At 46.8% G+C, this 24989-nt stretch overlaps 1 long non-coding RNA gene across 1 annotated transcript in view; it reads left to right on the top strand.

The window, feature by feature from the left end:
• Positions 1–23876, top strand: part of LOC141573139 (uncharacterized) — a 74240-nt gene extending 50364 nt beyond the window's left edge. The window contains exon 3 of the long non-coding RNA XR_012498744.1: positions 19210–23876. This is a non-coding gene — a long non-coding RNA (uncharacterized LOC141573139). The remainder of the gene's footprint in view (positions 1–19209) is intronic.
• Positions 23877–24989: the final 1113 nt, after the last annotated feature.

Below are 24989 nucleotides of genomic sequence, written 5' to 3'. Positions count from 1 at the left end.
GGACAAGGTAATTGCTTTCGGTCAGCTGCAAACAGCTGGGCTTGGACTTCATTTCCATGCCTGATTCAGATGATAGCAAAGCTGACACAGATGGCATGCAGCGTATGGGGTGTTGTGTCCTCTATATGCTTTGTCAAAAGCTGTCAGCTTTTCGGGACACGTGTACAGGGTGCTTCTGATTTCTTCTCTCAACACCCATGTGTTCTGGCTCACTGTAGGAGAATAAATTATGTGACACTTCCAAAACTCCACTCATCAGCAGACCTTAGAAGTTAACTTAGAAACTTGCAAAGCAAGAAATAAAATAATGGCCAAATTCAGTGGGCTGGACTTAACCCTCTTCCCATTGGAGGGTGATGAGGGGGTCAAGTTCAGATAAACAGGGTCCTTTTTCTGTTCACCTGGTACCTACAAAAAAGTATTCCAGAATCAACCCCCTTTATCCATTACCCTTCCACAACCAAGAAGCATTTTTGTTTGTCCTTATTTCAATTTTTAGTAAACGACAATCAGGTGGAAAGAGCCCTAGGACACCAGAACTTAGGGAGCCCCACCCCAAGGATGCCAGGCCCAGCTAACAGATGTGCTACTTCCTTCCAGCCCTCTGGGTGGACCCCCCTCCCCATGTGCCTCCTCCCATCTGCCCATCCCCGAGGTCCTCCCTCCTGCCCCTGAGATGCTCAGGGTCATCACCCACATGTCAATGGCAGCCAAATGTCTTCCTCCCACCCATGGAGACTTGCCCAACCTGTATCTCCAGTTTTTTTCAAGAGCACAGATACACTTTGGGGGAGGGTGACCATATATCCTGGTTTGCCCTTGACTGTCAGAGGATGATTTGACAGGAAATTGTATGTTCCTTTTGACTCAAATAAAATATGCCAGTTTGAACAATAAATGACCTGGTCTCCTAATTATCAGGCTCCTGAGGCAGGACACCTTCCCCCATGTTACCTAAATGTGAGTCCCACCTGCTCCCCATACAAAGTCATAACAGACCCTGCAAAGAGGGAGAGAGCCAGCGGTGGGCCTACAGATGGCTTGCCTCCCCGAGTTACACGTTCCTTTATCTTGCTTTCCTCAAGCTTAGCACGGAGCCTGGCATACACGGGAGCAGCGTTGCTCAAACATCTGGTCTCAGAACACTTTTACTGTCTTAAAAACTCCTGAAAACTCCAAAGAGCTTTTGTTTATGTGGATTGTATGTAACATATTTAATACATTAGACATTAAAACTAAGAAAGATTTAAAATATGTATTAATTTACTTAAAGCAACAATAACAAACACATTAAATGTTAAAATGAATGTATGAGAAATGACTATATTTTCTGATACAAAGAAGAGCAGCAAGAGGAGCGATTTGATTTACGTTTAGAGAGAAGAGTGGCTTCTCAACTCTTTAGTATGTAGCTGGGGAAGTTGCTTCTCCAGACAGGAGAGGTCTACCTCCCTGCCTCAGGCTGTCAGATTTCATCAGAGCTGGGGTCTCAATTTGGATGTGGGATCAGGGCTGCTTCTGGGCCCCACCAGGTGCTCAGGGGGCCCCCAATGCAGCCCTTCATTCCCCAGGTAACTTCCTTTATTTTAAATTAGGAAATATTCAAACACAGAAAAGACAGGGGATACTGTAAGACTCCCGTACCCACCACCCAGATGTAGCAAATAATATTTTGCCTGAAGGCTTCAGACCATTATTTTAAGAAATAAGCTCACAGACAGAGTGGGACAGCACCGTCACCACCTGTCCCCATCCTTTGCCTTCTCTCTTCCCAGAGGGAATCGCTCTCCTGATATTATTGGATTCCTTCCCTACCCATATCCATATGTTATCTACGTACATAGCCATAAACAGTATGTATTCCTGTTCGTAGCAATGTCCAATAACGGTTTATTGGGTGCCTAGTATGCACGAGCCACTGTTCTAAGCACGGATGGACCAATGGAAAAATAAAATCCCAGCACTCGAGCTTAAATCCTAGTGAGAGAGGCAAATTACAGACCAACAATGTCAGGATGCTGAAGAAACATAAAGCAGGAAAGGAGCTGTGGGTGCTGTCCACGGACTTCCTGGGGTGGGTCCAGTCCTTACACTGTCCTGCGCTTTGATTTCTTTTAGTGGAGGTGACTTTCTGTAGGGGTCCCATTGCCCGGGGGTACGGAGGGCCTGCATTTGCTTCTGGCCTTTGTGAATGGCCTCATGAGAATTCCTTCGCGGTGCTCTGGCCCGTGGGTAGTTTCCATTCAGACTGTCCCTCTCTGGGACCTGCCTGGGGATATCAGTTTCACAAAGGAGACATTTTTTTCTTCTAGTGTCTCAGGCAGAGGATGCATCTCTGTGCTGTTTCCCGGACCTATTGGGAGACATTTTTCCAGTCTTCTCTTCATGGAGGGGGCAGATCTTCCAAAGGCCTGTTGAGAGGTAGGGTCTCCGGTCTGCTCCCTGCGTCACATGAACCTGGACCCCACACTGTGTGTGTCACGTGTCCGGGACCTGTATCCACCTGGCTCTCAGCGCTTGTGGGCTCCATGTCATAGTCTCTTTACGTCTCTGGCTTCTGGGGGGTTTTCTTTCTTTCCTTTCCACTTGGCTATACACTTAAAACAGTTTTTCGTTATATTTTATTCAGGACTTGTGTGTCTTTGGAGCATGCTACCGGGAGTTGAAGCCATCTCCTTAGTATTGGCTTGACTCAGTGTCTTAAATCCTCCCTCTGATTCCTGGCATGTGGTTAGGAGCACGATTCTAGAGGCGGGCTCTCTGGGTTCAAATTCTGGCTCCACCATTTATTAAAGGTGTAGCTGAGGAGGGACTGGCTAACTAACCGGTTTTCTCATCTGTACATTGAAGACAATCATAATATCGACGTCCTCGGGCAGTTAGAAAGATTAAATAAGTTAGTTTTGGTAAGGTACTCAGAATGGTGTCTGGAACTGGTAAGTGCCGTGTAAGTACTGTTACTCTTGTTGATTTAAAGCCGTTACTGTTAGTTTGCTTCTAATAAAAGACTCGACTCTTAGAAAATGTGTCCCATTGGGTTATTGCGACGTGTCCATCCCTAATATGTTTAGTGTATTCAGTTCTTACCTAGTTGTCATGGAGAAGAGACACCAGCAGTGGAGTTGGAGTAGGTAAGTTTTGATGGGGACGGGTGATGACGCAGTATGGGCTTTTCAGGTGTGGCCCCAGAAAGGAGTGACCTGGCCAGCATGAGGGATTCTGCTTCTTTGATAAAAATTTAAAAATTAATAAAGAATAGGAGGCATTTCAAACTTTGGCTTTCTCCTGTGATTTTGAGGAAGGAGTCTGTCCTTTTACCGGAGTTTTTGCCTAGGTCACTTTTGCACTTACTTTTTACTGAAGGGAATATTACTTCCTGGCAGACTTGTCTAGAAAACATTTTTAAGTATTACTGAGGGACGCTAAGTAACTGATGAGTTTCTCCTCCTGATATGCAAAGTAAGTGCTCCACTGCCGGGGCTAGACTTCCTGTGCTTTGCTGTAACCCAGCCGGATGCATCAGGCTGCAAAGATGTTTGCTACAGATGGGCATTCACTCTCGAAAGCCAAGACATCTTGGCTTGGGCACTGGTGTCAACTTTTAGGGGGATAAAAACAACTGGATACATACACTTCTGTTTCATGCTTGGTGGAAAATGAACATTGGCCAGGGTGGATGTGGTCCATCCAATCACAGGTACTCATTGAGCACCTATGATGTGTCAGACGTCAGCACCCGAAAGGCAACCACTGTTTGCAGCTTCCTAGACATGCTCTCAAATTAGTCTATACAGGCAAACACATACACATTTTGCAGAAGGACAGCACACCACACACTGTCAAGTACCTTTTTACTTAACATTGTATCTTGTAGGTCATTTCACATCAGGACATCTGCTTTAATGCAACTGCTTCGTTTGTTTTTAATAACTGCATGGTATCTCCCTCCCCTTTCTATGTACCATAATTTATATGAAAATCCCCTACTGATGGGGAGTTAGGTTGTTTCCAATCATTAAAAAATGCTTCAGTGTATCACCTTGTACACAGGTTTCATACACAGGAGACTATAGCAGCAGAATAAATTCCTGATAGCAGTTGAATTACAGGGGACTCATTTTAAAAACAAACAAACAAAAACCAAAAAAACAATGCACATGCGTCTTTTCTCAAGATGGCAGGAAGCAGATGTCCATGCTGTTAAATGAACTAACGGGCTGTGGGAAAACAGTGAGGCAAAGAGCAGTGGCCTGGGGGGTGCTTAATTTCAGTCAGATAAATAGCCCGCTGACCTTGGGCAAGTCTTTTAACTTCTTTGAAACTTAGGCTCTTCTTTTGTAGAATGGATCATTGGGTCATTCAAGGCTGATGGACAAATGTCCCTGGACCTGTGCACCTTTTTAAAGCATTTATGATCCTGAGATCCAGTGTAGCGTGTCCTCTCTCCTCCTGGGCGTCTCTGCACTGAGTTGTGTGAGGTGTTTGTCTTAGTTCTGTTATTTCTAAGGGCTCAGCACACCCTGTTGCCAGCCTCCATTCTGCAGGAACAGGCAGTGAAGTGAAAACAGCCGTGAGGAGCTGAGGAGTCCAACCAGGACCCCTGTCCCAGCCGTGTGACATTGAGAAGTCTTCTTTTGTAAGGGCCTCATCCCATTGTGGAGTGGATGAGCCCAGAGTGAGGTTTCAGCGTTCCAAAGCAGGGTAACGCCCCTTTTCCCTATTTTCTTTCTTTCTTTTCTTTTTTTAATGCAAGGGGCACTTTGTGGATAAACACATCTTCGCTATGTTTTATTTTCATTATATTTTCCAAGCGTGGCTGAGTCCCCAAAAGCGTCCTTCCTGTGGCCAGTGTTTGCTCAGGAGAGTAGGCTGGCTGAGGAGCCCCAGGTAGACAGAGGAGAGAGAATTGCCAGTGGGAAAGATTCGGCTAATCCCCATAAGCCAGCAGAAATCGTTTCTTAGGGTTCTGTCTGCCATGCTCTTGTGACAGGTAATTATTTATTACCCGAAGTGAGCCCTGAGCTTTCCTGAGGGTCAGGTTATTCAGAAAACACTGGCCCAAGTGTGGGCACCCGTGTAAGATCTGAGCAGCTCCGTGGACGAGAGGCGCTCGGTTTTCCCTTGATCAGCGTCCGTGACCAGTGGCCAAACAAGAATGACCTGGCTAGTGAAGGACTATTGTTGGTTGGTTCTGTACACATAACCTTGAATAATAAACTTTGCTTATAGTTTCTCTTTATTTATAAATACTTTAGCTCAAGTTCAGGCTTGAGCCTTAAGGGATTATTAGGGGAGGAGGTGGGGTGTGTGTACACAAAGAAAGAGACAAGGTCTTAGTCAGGAAATTTGATTGTACAAGATTCCACAGAGCTGAGAAATGTAAATAAATAGAATTTGCTATTGTACAGAAGCTTCTTACCTCGCTGAGGAAAAGTCCCACCTTTCACCTGAATCGTGTCCATCCTTAAACTGATTTGACATTAGGGATATTCCCCAGGTTTCCTTAATGTTCAGACGAGGGGGAATGTCCACACTCACGAAACCCTAGAATGGGAAAGGAGCTCTGATGGCTCCTTAAATTGAGGCCTCCCCCTGCCTTCAGGCCATCAGAGGCAGCCCGCACCCCTGGCACTGAACACTGGACGCTGCGGGTAGGATGCGTGCCATCTTGGTCAGATCTTGTCAGACTCAGCCCTGAAGACCCTCCCTAGAGTGCCTGGTCTGTCTCTCAGCACGTTCTTGGAAATTCCTGGGAGTTCAGCGTCTGGAAAGTTGGTATTCAGGTCAGACTTTTCCCCCACAGCCACTAAATGGAGCTCAACTATCCTTACTTCTAGAACTTTCTCCCTTGAGCCTGCCCCACTCTTTGCACAGTCTGTGATCCCGACACATCTTCTTACCTCCTTTGTTGCCTGGGGTTTTCCATGCTTCCAGACTCCCTGGCCATCAGCCACCTCACAGTGGCTTTCAGGCGATGCTAGTCTGAGCTCCCTCATGTCTGCCCCTGGCTCTTGTCCAGATGCCCACCCTGTAGGCTGTACCTGTAGGAAGAACAACACCACGGCACTCTCAAGATATCAGTTTTCCAAGGAAGCCTTTGCTGCCCTGCAGGTTCTTTGCGCCACCACCGCTTCTGCTGTCTTTTGTAGCGTTCCTCTCCTTGGTTCTTTCTAGCTCCTGAGACCCGAATTCTCACAGCTCCTTCTGCTTGGTGGTGTCCCTCTGTTGGTTGACCTCTCTCATCAGTAGGCAGCATGAATGACTCGTCTGCTGACCCTGCTCTGTTTTTCAGCTGGTGTGTAACTTTACAGCTTAGTTCTTTCCACACTAGCTCTGAACTCAGAGTGCCCAGCCTGTCCGTAGTCTGTGTGCGAGGGGTAGGGGAACACATATCTCCCTCTTCCTCGTTTCCCCATGGTAAAGCAGTATTAGAGTGAACTCTTTTGGTCTCATCTCCACCTCCTCCGGGCTGTGTGATGGGATCAGCTGGGATCTGTTTCTGTCAGGACACATTTCCAGGAGCAAGAACATTCCACTGAGACGCAGGCATCATGGGCCCATCTTTCTTGGCCTCCCTAGACCTGCCCCCCTGCCCCTCGCCCCTTCCCCAGCTGCAGCAGCTTCCTCTTCCACTTCCCAGCCTGGGAGTCACTTCCAGCTTGGGAGGCAGGTAGGACATCCTGCAGGGCTCTCCAAACTCACCTTGCCTCCTCGGATTCTTCCACTTTGGATAAAGGAGCTAACACTTTGATTCTTTGAAGGCAAATGGGTCTTGTTATCAACTGATCAGGCCTGGAAGGGAGGGTGAGCTAAAGAATAGGACCTCCTCACTTCCAGTAAATAGTAAGAATTAAAGTGCCGTGACTCTTTTGTCTGCTTTGCTACTAACCTCAGAGTTTTCTTTGTTTAACTTCTCATTCTGACATCTTCCTGGCTGCAGCCATCAGAAGAATGATCTTCTTCTGATTTATTAATCCTGCTTCCTTTCTAAAGAAGCCTTTCCCTCCTCCTTAAGGCCAGGCACCTCTTCTAGGCCCATGTAGTAGATATTGGCACTGGTCCTCTTTTGCAATAACAGGAGTGACCCTTTTGTCCCTTCCATGTGCCTGTCCTTCCAGATCAGAAGGCACCAGCAATCGTGCATATTCCGGTCACGAGGGCCATGCCATCAGACCCTGCCATACCAATTTCATCTTGATCCTGCTGAGTATGAAGTGTCTGGTGCCTTCTGGGTAGTTCCTGTACTTGCAGAAGCAGGTGAATCAACCTGAGAAACCTTTGGCTGCCAGTGTCATCGGGCCACTGCCCACCATGCTGTGACCTTTTCCAGTGCTTTCTGCAGACACAAAGCAGGTGTCCCCAGAGGCAGCTGCCCACCACAGCAGCCACCACACAAAACCAGGTTCTGGTTTTCCTGAAAAGATTCACCCTGCTCAGTACAGCGGTCTGGAGAAGGTTTCAGGGCCCAGACAATGCCCTCCCCTTTGTCCTTCTTTCCAGCTCCATCTTTCTGCCTTTTCCTGACTTCGTTCTTTGTTATAAAGGTCCAGAGTGGAGCAGCACTGGCTGCCGTTGTGCAAGGGATGTAATTTTGACCCCCTCTGCTCCTAAAAAATCAATACTCCTTTTGAGTATCTGTGAAGAATGTCTTACAGACTCCCTTCTGAGCAGCCCCAATCTGTAAAAGCTGCTGTTATCTGATGACCCTTCTCATACTTACACATTTTTCTTTTCACAAAATATTTCCAGAATCTCACCTTTCTCTATAACTGAGACTTAACTGCACATACCTGCTTTGTGACAGTCCATCTTCTCTGTCTAGTTTGGAAGGAAATGCTCCTCATTTACATACCTGAAGGCACTGGGGGATGACAAAGGTCATCAGCTGACAAGGTAGCCTTCAGCCGGATCCGACTTAAACATGAAAGCAGGATCTCGGCCACAGGCTTGCCGCCAAGGGAGAGGAAAATTCATCAGCTTGAGAACGTCTGTCACCCGTGATCAAGGCCAGCCTTCACCCATGTTTTCTCCCACACAGAAGGCACCTAGGTTTTATTTCTCCTATTCTTCACCCCACAAGGGAGAAGCAAGCAACCTCCACTTAACTTGCCAAATTCCAGATCTAGAAGAAGCTTCAAATGTCACGTAGCCCAGACATTGCAAACGGGTGGCCAGATGTGTCCCCACGACGGACATGTCTTTTTTTTTTTTTTTTACCTCTTCAGTGATTTAGCTTCTTTAAGCTGAGTTTTTGTCAATATTTAAAAATCAGGAAATTTCTAATAAAAATAAAGTTTGAGAGATTTTCTTGAAAAACTGGAAGCTCTGGCAACCCCGGGCCACATTCCCACATGGAGCAGTGGCTGCACCTTGCACGTCTGGAGGCGGCCGTCCCCCTCCCCGCCCCCGCCCCCACTTAGGGAGCATACACATGCTGATGGCCTTAGGGTTAGTGACCCTTCACCTGAATCCCCTCCCCCACTTTTTTTTTTTATATGAGGAAAGAGGAACCTGGAAGGTGAAGTGACTTCCCAAGGTCTTACAGAGACTAACTGGCAGAAGCCCTGCCGAGTGTTCTCTAGTTACTGTGCTAGGGACTGATCCAGGCGCTTTGTTTTCGTGGAAGCATTCCTATACAGTTAAAACAGCAACAACACGAACAACAACAATGACAAACAACCCTGATCTTTCAAGAAAAGGGAGGCAGCACTCCACGGTGGAAAGAGCATTGTGGTGGGCTTCAGGCAGACCCAGATTCAAATTCTGGTACTTACTACTTGAGCGCCATTATGTGGAGACACACCAGTGAGCCAAGCAGAGAGAAAATATCTAGTTTTCACTCTTCGTTGCTGTGTGACCTTGTTCGGGTTTTTAACTTCTCTGATCTACACAATAAGAATATTGATACCCTGGGGGTGGTTGTGAGTGTTGGAGCTAATCCAGTGAAATCTTTCCTGACACCCTATGCCTGGTCATCAGTCCCCTCTGCCCCATTGACCCCAAGAGATGTGACAGCTCCTTCCTTTGTGCCATTTGGCCCTACAGACCTCTATTCCTGTACCTGTCACCCTACAGCATTTGCCCCCATTAGATTGCAGATCCAGACATGGGAGGCCTATAACTGCTTTATGACCACGGCAACTAAGCCTTCATAGGCACTTTGTGACAGTTTGTTGAAAGCCCCTGACACGGTGGCTGCAATTTTTAGCAACCAGCACATTGGAATGAACGCATCCAAGCCAATCTCACCCTCCAAATCAGTCCCCTTAGCAGGTCAGTGAGGCCACCATCACTCAAAGCTGGTCCAGAACTTGGCCCTTGGACTTACTTTGGGGCCATCCTGGAACCACCCAAGAAAACCTGTCTCCTTCCTTTGCTATATGTCAACACTTCTACCCAAACAACGCTCTCACCTTCTTTGGTTGTAAATCTTAATTCCAAATCTATCAACATCAAGGATGTCCTAGTTCTTTGAACCGGTAACATGCTCTGTACATTTACAGTGTTATTTTTATCTGGCCAAACAGCCATGGCCAAACCCACCCCCAGGGATGAAAAATTGCCACCACTGAGAATTATCCAAAAGAATATTCAACAACAGTGAAAGCAATGCCACAAGAGATATCAATACATTTTGAACAATGGGGATGTCATTAGAATAAGAAAGTACTTTCAAGGAAAGTCTTTTCATTTAAATGAATGGAAAAAAATCAATTTCATTGCTATACAGTTACTTTGTGCCTGGGGGAATACGGGAGGAATGGAGAGGGCCAAAGAAGTAACAACACTGTGTCCAGAAATAGTAAGATGCGAGGCGGATTACTTTCCAATCATTCTCCCATATTGCCTGACTCCTACTAATTTCCTTTACTTGGGGTGGTCTTGTTTTCGTTCCAAATTAATTGATGCAAATACCTCCTCCAATAGACTTTTCTCAGGGGTGGTGGGAGTGGTCATAGGAACAAAGCTGGGGCCATGGACACTGCAAAGAGGACCCAGAAATGAGCTGACCATCTGGTTGAGAAGAGACAGGATAGATAGAAAGCCATGAGCTTCATTAGGGAGGTGCCCAGGGCAACTTCCATTGGTGGGTCTCAGGAAGGTGCCATGGGAGCAACAGTGTTTCTGCTGTTCTGTGAAATCCTGGGAGCACTGGGTATGTGTGAAGGAGCAGAATGGGCAGGGGAAGGGGGCCACCCAAGCTGAGGGAGCAGGGCTAATTAACTATTAATTAAATGACTCAACTAAAAACTTACATAATAGAGATGTGATTTGTGAATTAGTCTCTTACCTTGCTTCTTGTCTTTCCTTCCAGAGTGGAAAGAGCACTGTGAGTTCTAATTCGATGTTATTCCTTTTCCATGTAACCTTAGGATGTCATTAGGTCCCTTTGCACGTCAGTTTGCACACCTGTTAAAGAGGGGAGGAATATCTGACTTTAGTATTTCATCAGGTTGTTCGGAGGATGGAACAATATATTGCATGTGAAAAAATATTCATTCATTCATTCATTCATTCATTCATTCATTCATTCATTCATTCATTCCTCCATCCATTCATTTGGATAACCACACATTGAGCCCTATCAGCTTTCATCAAAAGCAGAGAGGCAAAGGCGTGGAATTCCAATCAGATCAACAGCTGTAACCAGTTCTTTCAGGAGAGAGAACCCGACAATAATGACTAGAGACAATTGAACATTGGGTTTGGAAATGCTCTCTTAGACCCTAAACTGCTGGCAATTGTTGTGGGTTTTTTTCTTTCTTTTCAATAACTGTTAAAAGGATAAAATCTCTATACCGACAGAGAGGCATGTCTTGTGAGAAAGTCAGCCAGGATCAGGAGTGCCCCCCAAAGCTCGCCTCTGCATTTGAATGTCCAGGCAGGACCAGCGGTCCTCACCCTTGCTTGTAAGATGTAGTGTCTCTACTGCTCCTTCCCTTTTGCAAACCCTAGCACCTTGCTTAAAAATAGGGGTGCTTAGCTTTTCACTTCTCTGCGCAAAATGGACAAACAAAGGGACAAATGGGGGGCACATTTTTTCTTGATGTTGCATCATCCATGGAAGGGTGTGTCCAGCTCCACGAGAGTCAACTTAACTTCTTTGAGGAAAATTCCAGAATGAAGCCTCTCAGCTTCCCTCTCCTTGATTGATATTGGTCAAAAGACTAATTGCTTTGTCTGAGTTCACACCACTCTGCTGATGACCTTGGGTTCTTGGGGCAGGACAGTTGCTAGGAGCCCCGGAAGGAAGATTAGGAAGAGGTGAAAAGGTAAGGTCTGGGCAGTATTTACTCTCCCACGGCAGCTTGTGTGACCAAGAGAATGAATGAGGAGACTACAGATAAGGTTAATCAACACAACATGTCATTGCTTCATAGGGACACTGGTTACAATTTTATTAAACCCTGAGAATGTGTTTTGATAAAGGGAAAAATCATCTGTGTTTTTCACTGTTGAATTCCCTCAGAAAATCAGGCCTTTCCAGAGGATGGTTTGACGTTCTTTGTAAACACAATTAGTCTGGAGTTCCTGCCACATGGTAGTAAAGATGCCTTCACAAAAGCAGGAGCAAGATTAAACGATTACATTAGTAGAGCAAATATATGTATGATAAAGTTTTATGGGCTCTTCTTCCAAGAAAGGGGCTCTGCAAAAACAATATGTTATTATCCTCATTCCAAGGCTCAGGGAGATGCTGCCTCCTTGATTCAACTTGGCAGTTTGTGTTTATATTCATCTATTCATGACTTATCCTTTTTTTATCATTCAAGAAAATTCAGACCAAACATCACCATGTTATTAATATTGTTTAGTGTTGGATTTTTAAATGTCTTGTTTTATACCACATATCCTTCTCTTCTTGGTGGTAGCTCAAAATTTCCCTCATCATATCACAAAACCTTATTGTAGCAAAGCAAACATTGAAATATTAATATAATGTGGTTTCTTGCTGAGATTATGGGATTTCCTTCTTTGTAGCATTTTAATATTGTTTCATTGAGTCTCGGGAAACTGGATGGAGGCTTCTGGATGGGCTCACGGATGCTCTGGGCACTAGTTACCTTCTCCATGAGCACAATCTTTGGTAAAACAAGAACTTCTGTCCGGTTGCTCTACTTGTCCTTACAGCCAGGGGCTTGCAGTCCACAAGAAACAGACACTTGTTGCAGGTTACGTCATGCCGTTCTCATCATATAGCTAAATTAATGGAATGCATGCAAGCTAACTTTTTACGCTAGGTAAAAGGAAATGTACTTATATCCAGTGTGTGAAAATGACGTTATGGAAGACACGTGTTAGTGGCAATCCCTACCGGTGTTCTCGTTAGTTGAGGAAAACATCTCAGACGAAAAGTTTTTATTGTTTGTTTTATTTTACTGAATGACAAGACAGAGTTTACAGGGTGGGGAAGGGGGTGATTCTAGGTCTTCCAGACTTTAGTCTCAATAATTGGGAGGGAAGCATAACAGCAAGAACGCTATTGCTCTTCATTTCTAAAAGGTGTACACTATTTCCCAAAGGCTCATCCCACTAAAACATCATGGAAATCCTGCTTAACTGTATTAGTTATTGCTGCGTAACAAATGACCCCAAAACGTAGTGGCTTAGAACAACAATTAACATTTATTCTCTCATAGTTTCTGTGAGTCAGGAATTCTGAAATGGCTTAGCTTGGTGGTTCTGGCTCAGGGTCTCTCATGAGATCAGATGACAGTGGCATTGTACTCATCTGAAGGCTTGACTGGGGCTGGAAGATCTGCTTCCAAGATGGTGCACTCTCATAACGAGAGAGTCAGTGCCAGCTGTTGGTGAAGCACCCCAGTTCTTCATCAGTTGTACTGCCTCCACAGGGCTTCTTGAGTTTCCCCTGGACATGGTAGCTCGATTTACTCAAAGTCAATGATCCAAAAGAGAGCAAGGCAAAAACTACACTGTCTTTCCTGACCTAGCCTCAGTAGTCACACTCCATCATTTTTACAAAATCCTACTGGTTACACAGGTCAACCTGTGTGGGAACTACACAAAAGTGTGAATACCAAGAGGTCAGAATAACTGAGGCCCATCTTGGAGGCTGGCTACCGTATTAACTTACCTGAATCTTTACCCTGACTTTTACCCACTGGAGCTGTGTTTTTCCAAACACTGTTCTGTGGTGTTCCTCAAGATGTTATTAGGCACTTGGCAAAAAACACTACCTACCCCAGCTTTACCCCCACCGCACATATATCCCACAACCACTACCAACAGGAAGCTTCCACGGTCAAAAGAAACATGGCAAACTACATTGGAAGATTCATAATTCATTTGGCATCATGGAAGCTCTGAAGGGCACTCTAGTGAGGAGAGTGTCCAACTTTACCCCCAGCATTTCTTAAATCACAGGAATGGTGCAGCCCGATTAGGGACTTGGAGAGTGAAAAGAAATGCTGCAGATTAGCCAGTTTGAAGCCTCATTTTATAAAGGAACAGAGAACTGGAGAGGGTAAGTGTGCTGCCGAGATTCCATGGGTTGTCAGACGTGACACCAGGCTCCTGGAGCTTGCCCTGGACTGGTTTCCCATATGTGAATTTTAATAATCTGTTAAAACAAAAAGGTCCCAATAATACAAGACCCAAAGCATTCTCTTAAGTTGATGCTAATATTCTATATCTACAGATCCATACTCTAACAACCATCATGGGCAAACTATGTCACAATAATTGGTTGTTAGGACAGATAGCTCTACAGAGGATGAGGTTAGAGCCTCAACGTTGCCAAAATGTGAGGGAAACCTGGTTCTGTGTGTTGTTACGATGACATTAGTTTTGCTTGTCTGTTTGTTTTAATCAACCTTATTTAAGTATGATTTACATACACATTTTAATTATACAGTTTGATGGGTATAGAAAAAGGTATACATCCAGGTAATACTACCTCAGTCAAGAATTAAAACATTTCCATCACCCCATAAAGTTCCCTCATGTGTCTTTACAGCCAGTCACCCCCTGCCCCATACAGCACTCCCTCCCCCACCACCCCTCCACCCTCAGTAAACAGGGATCAGATTTGATGTTAAGGTTTAAGTCAACTGAAGTTGGGATCATTCTGACTCGTTGCTCTGGTGCCCTAGGGTGAAGGGTAGAGAGAGGGGCATCTGTGATCTGCTCAGGAGACAGATCTGGGAAACACATGAGTTGCAGTGGCCCCTTGTATGACAATTAGGACCAGAATGACAGTAAGATGAGGTGCTTTCACAGGTCTGGAGATGACTACAGGCTAATATGGTTGGGAAGGTCTTGAAAGTGTGAGGCGGCTCTGTGGGAGACAGTGGGATGTGTGTGGTTTGGTGTGAGGAGTGGTGTGGCAAGCAGGGCAGGTAGCCCAGCAGGTGACAGGGTGGCCGGGGGCTGCCCTCCAATGTTGGCAGCCCTTTCATGGACGCAAGGAGAAGGCTGTGCTGGGGAGGTCGCCGGATTTCTGCTGAGCAGCTGCAGAAGAGTCTGGAACAGCAGGAACGGATTGTTTCCATAATTATTGCATAATATAGCATATGTTGCATTAACATACATTATTTACTAAATAAATGTAGGTTTTAAAAAAATGTCGGACTGTGATCCTGCTGCCCTTTTGCTTTTGAAAATGGCCTTGGTGCCTCTCAGCCCTTGGCCAGCTCTCCTGGGCTTTGGGGAGCCCCGGAGCGTGAGCGTTTGCCAAGCCTCTAATGACAGGGGCCCATTAGAGTGCATGGCTGGATTCCTGGAACCACCAGTTAGATTAAGAAATGGAGCCGGAGAATTAGCTTGATGCACGCTCTGCCAAGGAGGGACACGTGTCCCCAGTGGCAGCGGCTCCCTGGAGGGTGAAGCAGATGGGGAGGATGTGGCTAGGTCATTAAGGCAGTGTCACCACCAACAGGCAGGCTCTGAGCACCCTTCCACCCCACTCCGGTTCCGGGCAGCCCAGGAAGACCTGTGGCCTTTGGAGCCCACTGTCAGCAGTAAGAGTCACAGCATAAAGAAAAGGAGGTGTGGGGAGAAGCATGTGAAGTCGTGGGAACAGAAAGGAGAGTCACACAAGGTCCCTGCCCTCAGTGAAGGGGACAGAAGAGGAATGAGGCCAGTTAATACCTTATAATAGATATGAAGTGATAAGGGTCCTGTTATGGGTTGAATTGTGTCCCCTCCAAATTCATATATCAAAGTCCTAACCACCCATACCTCAGAATGTGACCTTATTTGGAGAAAGAGTCTTTACAGAGGTCACTATAGGGTGGGCCCTAATCCAATATGACTGTGTCCTTATGAGAGGGTAAAGTTTGGACACAGAGACTCTCACAGAGAGAAGATGATGTGAAGACACAGGGAGAAGATGGCCATCCATCTACAAGCCAAGGAGAGAGGCTGGGTATCACCTGTAGAAGGAATCAACCCTGCCATTACCTAGATTTCAGACTCAGCCTTCAGAACAGTGAGATAATTAATTTCTGTTGTTTAAACCACTCAGCCATACAGCCTTAGGAAACTTAATACAGGCCCAATCAGGCAACACTGGAGGGTCCCCTCGAGCAGAATGAGGGGTCCAAGAAAGTGCCTGCACCAAGGAATATCTAAGCTGAGACCTACCTGGAATATCCAGTCGGGAGGAGGGGTGGTGTAGAGTGAAGAAGGAGCAAGGGGCTCTGGGCAGAGGCTGGGAACTAGAAATATAAGGAGTAGGTCATAAGCGTGTCCATTTAGTAACTGTAATAGTTAGGAGCTCCTCCTGTGTGCCAGGAATTCTCACCAGGATGTTACCTGTATTATTAAGTTAAGGTGGTTTTGCTTTCTGAGAAGAGACCAGAAGCTCAGGATTATTTATCCAGTGGGCATCCTTTGGGAATTGTAAGGGAGGGGCTGGGTGCGTTGGGGGGATGGGGGGATGGGGAGAGGCCTTGAGAAAGAAGCCCAAAGACATCAAATGCTGAGCTAAGGAAGCAATTCTGAGGATGAGAATGGCCAAAGGAAGGCAAACCACCCAGCATGGGTTTCTGGAAATTATATTCTCAGAAATGTCTCTGATTGTACTGGCAACTTCCTCCCCAAATTCTCGCCTCAGATACAAGATGGTAAGCCCAGGTCACTGACCTTTTCTATAAATTTATCACCACACACTCACACACACATTTTGGCTGTCGTGATTGATTTATGTGGGTTTCTTGGATCGGGTTAATTGTCAACAATCAGTGAGCTTCCCCGGCAAGACTGGGCATGGAGTTACTAGCACACCATATTACCACGGTCCTTTGGACTGACAGCTGCAGATGACGCAGTCCTGGGTGGACTTGCGTCTGGCCCTGTCGGGCAGTTGGGCTCACCTGCCCACAAACAAGGGGTGATGACGGTCATCCGTAACCAGCTTGCCATGGAGCCAGCAAACTTCCAAAGTCAAGCTGGAGGTGAGGAAATGGCCTCGGGACTTTGGGTTTTAATTCATTAATGTTTAAACAACAGGGAAGCTTTCTGAATGGAAACAAGCCAAAATAATTGGCCTTAAAAATCCTTTCTGGGAGCATGTCAGGGTGAGGGTCCCATGAGGCATTGGTTAAACAAAGCTAACATCCCAGGATGCTGGAAAGACAATACTTGCTTTGCAAGTGGGTAGAAGAAGACAGTTAAAAGTAAGAGTTTGGGCCTGTAGTTTTGTTTCTTAAGGTCACACGAGGATGAGTGATGAATTTTCTCAGGGCTAATTCCTGAACACTGGATCCTGTTTTATCATCCAGAGAAAGGTAGAGTCTATTCTCCAACATTCTGTAGGCTGTCAAGATGGGGGATAAATCTGAGACTGCCTTTAAATACTGGGTTTCAATTGCTTTCTTTCTTCCCTGGGCAGATACATGGGCTGGAGGTATGATTTAGTGCCTGAGCCCAAGGGACTGGTATGGTTCTGCAGGATGGAGATGGAGCTTTCCAATTATTTTTGTGTTTTCTGCCGAGGACGAGGCTCAGTCCCCAGCAGAGGGACACCCAGGGCTGATGATTCTCAGGAGGGAAAGTGAGAAACCGCAGTACACTGGCCTGGCTCCCTTGCTGCTTCTGGGTTTGGGGAGAGGGTTGGTATGACAGCAATGGTGACAATAACAATAATAAGTAACGATAATACTAATGATGATAAGGAGGAGGGGGAGGGGGCGGTGGGGGACGGGGGAGAAGGAGGCGAAATGCTCATTGTGGTTGAAGGGGGGAACTGCTAATCATTTACACTTTCTCTCCCCTCTTGGTTCTAACTAATTAAGGAGCTATCTGGGATCAAAGAGCCAAAAATATTACCGGAAGCATAGGGCTCCCTGATAAAACTGGACGGCAGGATCTTCCAGTTGGTTCTCCAGCCTGAACCTACGGTACATACCCAGCCGCAGATCTCCCTTGAGGATGGGAGTGGGCAGGGGAGGGCAGCACTCTCCAGACGAAGCCAGGAAGGTCTAAGTGAGAACTAGCAAGACACGTCCATGTTCCACTCAGGGACCCAACTCCTGGCAGATGTGGCCCCATGGATTTGCCTGGTTCTCCTTTATCTCACAGAGCAGAGAAGTCACTCTTTGTCTGGCTGGAGCAGCAGCCAGCGACTGGGTAGGGAAAGGGACTGGCCGTGTTTATCCCTGTGTTTCTCTCTTCTGCACCTGGGCTGAGGGGTAGAAATATAAGGAGTAGGGTCAGAAACATGTCCTTTGAATAACTATAATATTGAGGGCTCCTCCTATGTACCAGGCATACTGGTCATGCTGTCACCTGTATGCTTAAATTAAGGTGGTTTTGCTTTCTGACAACGGACCAGAAGCCAGCTTTTCCAAACAGCCACCAGCCTCCCCAAGCCAAGCTTTGGGCTAGCACCGTGCATTTACAGCTGTACAGCCGTCACGGGCAATGATTGGCCACAGGCTGGGTCTGTTCTGGCTATCAAGGGTCAGGAGCTTGGGAAGGGAAGGGGTCTGGAGTTTTGTGTCCCAAGCCCCTGGTCAGTGGGGTTTTTTCAAAGATGGACTCAGGTTAGACCACGAGACAGAATCCTGGGACTTGCGTTGGACCCTCTCTTCCTCAGAAGCAGCAGTTCCTTCGTCAGTGAAAGTTGCTAACTATCTGGGTAATGTAAGCCTGCGCGTGTTAGGGAAGCCCTTATGGAGAGATCCTGCCTGGGAGGAAAGCCAGTCCAGAGACCAAAGTCACCAGGAAAGCCATGTCCTGGTGACTTTGTCCAACCACTTGGCTCCCTTGCTAGAAGGAGACATACTTCTGGCTTTGCAAAAGTGATGCTCTATGTCCTCCGTCCTTTTTTGAGCTGGGTTTCTGTTGTATACAATAAAAAAGCCTTGGCTAATGCATTTGTGGGTCTTTCCAATGCAATGAACAGTTTTCAGGCAGTTTATTGTGGAAACGAAATAGGAAAACACACACTAGTGAGATATGAGGGTCCTCAGAGCCTGTATGACCAAAAATAGCCCAGTCCCGCCTCTGGGTTGAGCCGGAGTCCCTGAAGCTGCCAGCATGTTTACTCTTTTGAATTTAGGATTAAATGCTCTAGTTAACTATAGGAGTGGTATCCAAAGATATCAGCAGCCTTGGGTGGCTATCTTAGTAGTTGATCAGTCCAGCTCTAGTCAAGGAAAGGTGTAGGTTACATGGTTAGAGTGACTTAGGAGAGTACAGAATACAGAGTATTAGGATGGGGGTGGCGGGGGCATTGAAGACGTAGGAAGAACTGAAAACAGAAAGCACCAAAGGTTTTGTCGGTAGAGATGTCAAAGGAAGTGTAGTGAAGACAAGGTTGTCCTTGGTCCTGGCTCTGCAATGGGCCACCCCTCCTCTTAGGCATCTTGGAATAGATGTCACATAATAAAATACATCAGGAAAATCGATATTGATAAAGACTATGGGTGTGATGCGAGTCAGACTCTAGTGTGATTGTGGGTGAGGGTGTAGTGGGCGGCGGGAAATGAGTGTGATCTTTGTGGGGTCTGCTGTGATTGTGGGTGCACTTGGGGAATGGATGTGGTCTGAGACAGGCCCGGTGTGTTCGCATGTGTGTGTGCATATGTGTAGTGATACAGGGGTCAGAATCAGGAGGCAGCTCGGCCTGGCCGACAGGCAGCTGTCAGCCAAGGGGCACTTCCTGTTGTAATTGAGAAATGGCAGTGTGCTATCTCTCCCAGAGTGGGATGATAGTAATTAATTGTTCATTGATCCCCACAGGTCAGCTAGAGGTCAGCGAAGTTACTACAGTGGCCTTCCAGTTTGCCGGGCTGCCGGGAGCAGTGGTGTGAGGCCTCGGTGGGAACTCTGTCCTATGCCCTAAACCCTGACGAAAGGTGACGGGATAATTATGGTAACCTAATGACTATTATTACAAATAATACACAAGTGAGCCATTCAGGAGAACCATGCCCGCACACTAACGAAGGCTTGGCGGGGGAGGAGGAGGAAACGTGTCTGACAGTGGACATTTCCAGCTCAGAGCGGACCGCTGCAATCTGCTTGTTCTTACTGTCACTATTTAAAGCTTCAGTAAGTGTGCGTCTGAGTACGTGGCTACGCCTGGAGAACCACACCGACTCATTGCTGCTTCACATAGGCAACTGCCATCTAAGTGAACGCTTATTCCACCTGAAGGGCGCACACAGTGAACGGATAAAATAAGACGCAGGTCAGCCCCAGCTCTACTGCAAAGCCTTCTGCCATCTGCCATGTTCTCCCAGCCTCCGACGTCCTCCACAATGATAGGGGCGCCCACCTTTCATCTATGCGGTGTCTTCATTCAACAAATATTAACAGAACCCTCCTTTGTGCCAGGCATGTGCTCAGGGCTCATGTTACATCTGTGTTCCCATGGAGCTTGTATAGGTTCCGCGTCACCTTCCTGGTCGGTGTCTTCTCTCTCCCACTAGACTGGAAACGTTTGCAAGGCTGGAAGCATGCTGGGTATCTTAAGCAGCAGCCATAGCAAGCGTGGACTGTTACATCGTGCCAGGCAGATGGGAAGCTCCGTAATGCTCAGTACCCGGCCGCACAGGTACTAGTCCCTTAATAAATATTGATTGATCGAGAAAACAAGGAACCTAGCTGCATTGATCATAGGAGTAGTGGGGGTGGGGGTGGGGGGTTGCTGTGGCGAAATCTTGGTAGGTTCACTATTTCCTGTGCGATGAGATTCCAGGTATTGTCCTTTCTAGTTATCTGCACTTGCATCTTAGTCGCGATGGGGTGAGATTATTGATGGAGTCTATAACTGTGAATTTTCTGGGTGAAATATACCGTCTCTGAGTGATGCTAGAGCTCTCAGAACAATCTGGTGTCTATATTTCAGAGGCATAAACATTTTAACTCAGGGGAGAGAGACTATTGTAATGAAATTGTGCTTTTTCTTTTGAAATGCTACATGTTCTTCCTGCGCACCTGGCACGGCTCTATCAGGCAGTGCCTTTGCCGCTCTGAGATGCAATGTGGTTCTCTCGGTGAAACTACCCTCCATTGATCGATGCCTCCACCCGAGGGCCATCAACCAACACCAAATCCAAAGGACGCCTTTTGGAGCCCAGTGTGGCACCTAAAGGACACCTTAGAGATCCTGGTCTTTTGCAGCCTATGATCCAGGCTCTCCTGGTTTCCTCCCACCTCGTTGGCTGTTTTTCTCAGCCTCCTGCCTGAGTTCCCCAGGTGGTCCTCATGTCATCTAAGTTCACCATTGCAATCGCCACCTGGGTTCCCCATCTCCAGAGAGATAGATGTCTCCCCCAGGCCCAGGTCCCTATTTCTTTGGACTTCTTAGACAGAAGCCTCCACCTGACTGGCCCATAAGCACCTTAAACTCAGTAATAAAAGTGGAATGCATTATCCACATCTCTCTATCTCCCCATCCTCATCCCCAATCCGGTTCAGCATCCAGTAAATGGCACCTGCATCCATGTTACTCACATCAGAAACCTGAGAGTCACCCTGAGCCTCTCCTTTCCCGCATCCCTCACACCCCATTGGTCCCCAAGCCTGTGATGGGCCTGTCTCCCGACTGTCTTTTCTATCATTAGTATCTTATTCACCTGTCAGGCCGCTGATATAATTCAGTCCTCAGCATCATCTTCCTCCATCATTGAAATAGTCACTTAACTTGTCTCCCTTCCCTCCCTCTTGCCTACTTCCCATTCATTTGCCACCTCACTATTAAAGATCTTTTAAGAAATACAGATTATATCCCTCCCCCTTTAAACTCCACCACCGTTTTCTGACACCTCTAGAGAGTCCAACACCTGGCATGGTTTATGAAGCCCATGGTAATCAGGTCTCTGGTGGCCTCTGCTGCCCCAAACACTGTCATTTCCATGTGACAGCCATGCCACATGGCTGTCACTGTCCTGTACATACCACACTCCCTCCACATCCATGAAGGGAGTGCCCTCAATTACTTGAGAAAATCCTACTCTCCTTTAAGACCCAGCCTCTGGGGAGCCACTCACCTTGTTCTCCCCCATCTCTGCAACCAGGTGGAGTGACAGGCTCCTTGCCCTGTGCTCCCATAAATCCCAACAGGTATGTCAGCACTTTTAATAAGATCTCATATTGACGAAGCACTTGCTAAATGGCAGGTGACGTAGTAAGCGCTTTACTTCACTTATCGGGTTAGTCCTCACAACCTATTGACTTTTATTCCCATTTTACAAATGTAGAAACTGAGGCTCAGAGACCCCCCAAGTGGCAGGGCTGGTCCTGAGCCCCTGTCTGTGCAGAGACCACACTGTGTGTCATGGCTCCTCACCACCTGGCCTCCATCTCTCTGGGGAGCTGTCTTTGCTGAGATATGTCCCCACCCCCACATTCGCCCCCAACCCCAACTGTGAGCTTCCTCCAGGGTAGGGACTTGCTTTGTTCAGTTGTTTTTTTGTGTGTTTTTTTTTTTTCCCCTTAACCCCATTGCCTGTCACATCACAGAGGCTCCACAATTTGTAGAAAGAAACTAGCTCTGGGTCTGTCTTTTCCAGATGTATTCAATTTCTCAGATTGTGCCTTTTACAATCTAAAATGTGAAAAAAATTAATTTTGCATCTGGTATCTTCATGTTCAAGCAAGAGAGAGTTTTCTACCCGGCTATTTATCTCTTTATCTATCTAAAATGATTTTCCAAAATTTAGAGTCTTGAAGGCAGTGGGGCTGGACAAAAATCGTGTCTTCCAGGAAGGGGACCCTTCCTCTCCCGGGTTATCAGGCTCTTTTTAAAATTAGCTACTGAATATGAACATCCCAGCTCTTTAAAGTTTAATGTCCCAGCCATTTTAATTGTTTCTTTCAAAGTACAAAAGAGCAGCTGGGCCACATCGGCACTAATCACTTGCCAACTTTCCTTTTTACAAAAACTGCTAAGCTTTTTCTGAGATTTAAAATCACTCCATCTGAGACCCCAGCTTGGCACCTACATTTGCACTCACATAAAAGGAGCCTAATTTCTGCTTTTAAGAAGTGCGTTGGGAAGCAGTTTTTTTATTTTGTTCCTTGTTTTAAAATAACATAATAAAGGGTAACATGATTTTTAAAGTTTTTCTATCTTTTTCCTCTGTTGTGTCCCTTCGTCCTTTCGGTATTTGAATCGTCCTTAGTGTTGCCAGATAAAATACAGGACACTGGGTAAATTCGAATGTCAGATAAACAACAAATGCTCTCTTAATCTACCTATGTCCCATGCAATAGTTATGGTATACTTATATTAAAGACTTATTTGTTGTTTATTTGAAATTCAAATTTACTGGTGCCCTGTCTTTTATTGGCTAAATCTGGCAGTCCTGGCCTGGGAGCTTCCTGTTTCCACCAAATGGAAAACGTTCACTTATATGCTGAACAATATTCTGAAAATAAGTAAGTAAACACATAAATAAAACTAACATTGCGTCTTGAGAGAGCTCATCCTGTGTGTGCACGCACAGAGATGCCCACGCCCTCGCTGGTCCCTGATAAATAATTCCTTTCTTGCAATCCAGAAGGATACATGAATGTAATTTCAGGAGCCCTAAACAGTCTTTCTCAATGAACTACAAGCATTTATTGAAAACGTGTATTTTTTAGGGGACTTGGGATCTAAAGGGGAAGGTGGCATAATCACTGTCCTGGGGTCACATTCTAGCTTTCGTGAAGCAAGTGAGAAAATGATTTATTTTAGTGTGGATGAGGAGTGAAGGACTAGAGCAGTAAGAGTCAGGGAGAGAGGGAGAGAGGGACAGGAAATGGGAGAGAGGGAGGGAGGGATGGAGGGAGGGAGAGAGAGATTTCCTTTGTAAATCGAAGGCTGTCCCCTCCACCCCCCTCCCCCACTCCACTCCAGATCTGGCTGGGGTGGGACCTGGGGCCTGGGCGGAGTCAGCGCCTGTCACAGGCACGCCCCCTGGGGCACTATTTGGCCCTGGGTCTGAAATTGATTCTTTCTGGGTTTCAGGGCAGCAGCAGCAGGCAAGAGCTCCTGCTGTCACTTCCCAGACTTTTATAGACTCTGACAGCCAGGAAAGCTCCCTGTCTTTTGTCTTTTGTATTCTGTTTGTGTTCAGCCTCTAATCCAAATGGGGAATAGCACGAAGGGGCCTGAAGGGGAGGGCCTGCTCCCTGGGCAATGCGCTGGGAGGATGATCCTAGGAGGAAACTGTGTGGTCTCACTGCCCCAGACTCTCCGTTTTGATTTACACACTGGCCCTGGGGTCTCCTTTGGAGAAGCTTTCCGGGGCCCACCACCTGGGATCACCCAGGGTGTGCGTGGGACCATGGGGTCGGAGACATAGGGAATTCCAGGGCGAGGGCGCTGCCCCCCACCCCAGGGAAACGGGTATCTAAAATAGGAAGGCAGGGGCAGAACAGGGGTCACAGACATGAGTGCCTGTGGCTTCGGAGCAGGAGGCGGGCTGTTCCAGGGGCTGATGGCTCACAGGGCTCTTTGGAGCAAGACAGACTTGAGTAGGATTTTGAAAGAAAGCTGGGGAACGGATAAGAGAAGCCGCTCTAATTTGAATGGCTCCCACTGCAGGAAACTGGGGTGCAGCTGGATTTGAGGGCTTCTTAATCTTGAGCGGACATCAGTGTCACTGGGGAGGTTCGTTCAGTTATATTCACTGGGCCACTCCCAGAGTTTCTGGGGCAGTGGGTCTGGGGCAGAGCCCCAGCATTGGCCTTTCTAACAAGTTCCCAGGGGTGCTGGTCTGGGGCCCACACTCTGAGAACCACTGCGTAGCGGGCACTGCCCGGAAGGAACAGAACTACGTCCCTTCCTGATCCATTCTTCCCCACTTCTTAGGACTAGCTATTTTCTGACTCCTATTAAACAGAAAGGGTGACATTGCTTAATTGCCTATTTTTGTTCTGTTTGGCAGGAGGGGTGGAGGAGGAAGAAAGCTTTTTCTAGTTTCTTTTGTCCATCTACTCAATGCTTGGAAATTCAGCAATCACTTCTTGGATGCTATTTCCACCCCCACCCCAAATCGCCCCACCCCCGAAATACACACACACACTCCCAATTCACAGATAATTACAACTATCTGGCAGGTCTAAATCCTTCACACTAGCCTTTTCTCTTCTTTGCCCTCCAGTGAAGGTACCACTGGAATGTGGGGAGGCCAGATTTGCCCAGTGTTTTTAATGAAACCTGCCCCCACCCGCTGGAGACTTAAAATCACCCGACTCCAGACAGAAAGAACTAGAAAGGGGTTCAGTCAGGTTTGGTGCTCTAGACCTGTCATCACTCGAGGATGGTCAGGACACATCAGGCGGGCTCTGTGACTGAGGAAACAAGTCATCCAATGGGATCTCACAAATGGAGGGGGGCGTGGTCAGCTCTCACCCCTGGGAGCAGCTTGTGCTGTTGACTGGTGAGCATACCGGGAGAGGGACCCTCTCACTGATGTTTCAATTGCGTATTTCTTGCTGCTTCCTGTAATTTTTTTTTTTCTTTTTGCGCGTGGTGTAAAAATCATCATGTCACTATATTACCCTGAAAATTTTGAAAAAGTGCC

Source organism: Rhinolophus sinicus, linkage group LG09 (assembly GCF_036562045.2).
Source record: "Rhinolophus sinicus isolate RSC01 linkage group LG09, ASM3656204v1, whole genome shotgun sequence".
NCBI classification, from domain to species: domain Eukaryota; kingdom Metazoa; phylum Chordata; class Mammalia; order Chiroptera; family Rhinolophidae; genus Rhinolophus; species Rhinolophus sinicus.
The sequence above is the reverse complement of the archived record's forward strand: the minus strand, read 5'-3'. Positions and strand labels throughout refer to the sequence as shown.